Genomic DNA, 1,356 nt, shown 5'->3' on the forward strand with positions numbered 1-1,356 from the left:
AATAGATTTGCATTTGGACTTAATCACTTTCTCCCCCTTTTTGGCATCAGCGGTTAATAGAAGAGAGACAAGCAATTCCACTGAGGATTGGATCTCATTGAGTTGATTTTGGTGAGAAGCTTGATTCTTCAGAATTTCTTCAATTTGAGCTTGTTGCTTCTCCAAAGTTTTCTCAATGTAGGCAATTCTGTCAAAGGCTGGCTTGAAAAATCTGTTCTTTTCAAGTTTCACATTCATATCTTGCTGGATCAAGTTTTCTTGAATTTTATTCACCTTGTCATGAGTTATTGAGTGTTGACCTTGAAGGTGCCTTGTACTCAATGCAGTAACTCTCAGCTGTGCCTTGAAATCATCATTTATCAGCATTTCATCAGCTTTTACAAGATGCTCAGCAAGAATCTTTTCAGAAGGAACAAAACTAACTGAGTTCCATTCTTTAGTCCACTCCTTTCCTCTTGGAGTTTCACTCCAAGGTACTGGTGCTTCCCCTGTAACAAACTTCTTGACTAAATCAGCTTTATGAACAGTTTGTTGAGGTGCATATCCTGATGGACCAGCTGCATCAGCATCTAAATTAGCAGCAGCTTCACCAGTAGTTTCTTCATTAGCAGCATCAGAACTTGTAGATCTTGCAGTATCATCATCCTCTGATAAAATAGCAGTATGTGAGGCTATAGAGGTTTCAACATTTTCCTCTAAATTCTGATCTACAACCAGGTTCTGATCAACATTCAAAAGTGATGTTGTTGGTTGAGTGAGTTGAATTGGTGGAGCTTCCAAGTACAAAACCTCAGGCACAATCAGGTTATGAATATCAATTTCAGTACTTGTACCTGGTTCTTCAGTATGTACTAGATCAACCATAGGTGATATAGGAGGTGTAGGTATTTTAGCTTGAGCACTTTCTGGTTGTGCAGTTTCTGGTTGTGCAGAAGGAAGTAATTCAATAACAATAGGTTCTGTTGAGATCAGAGATTCATGATCCCCTTCCTTAGCTACTTCCACTACATCTTCTGAATCTGACTCAACTATGTCCCTATGAGCTCTCTGTTTCTTTAATTTCCTCAAAGGTGGAGACACTGTAGGAGCTTTATCATCAGAATTTAATTTTCTAAGCCTTTTGAGGGGCCTAGAACTCCCAGTTACAGTATCTTTCTGAGAAGAAACCTTCTCAGCTTCTACAATAACAGGTTCTGATATTGGAACCTGTTCCTCAGCATCTGATTCATCTCGCAGAATAATTCTCCTTCTCTTCTGTTGAGTCTGAGGTACTTTCTTAGTCCTCTTGGGTTTGGAAGATGAAGGCTGTACTGTAGGATCAGAAGGTTGAGGTTGAGAATTTTGAGGTGTTTGTGT

Source organism: Apium graveolens, chromosome 11 (assembly GCF_009905375.1).
Source record: "Apium graveolens cultivar Ventura chromosome 11, ASM990537v1, whole genome shotgun sequence".
NCBI lineage: Eukaryota > Viridiplantae > Streptophyta > Magnoliopsida > Apiales > Apiaceae > Apium > Apium graveolens.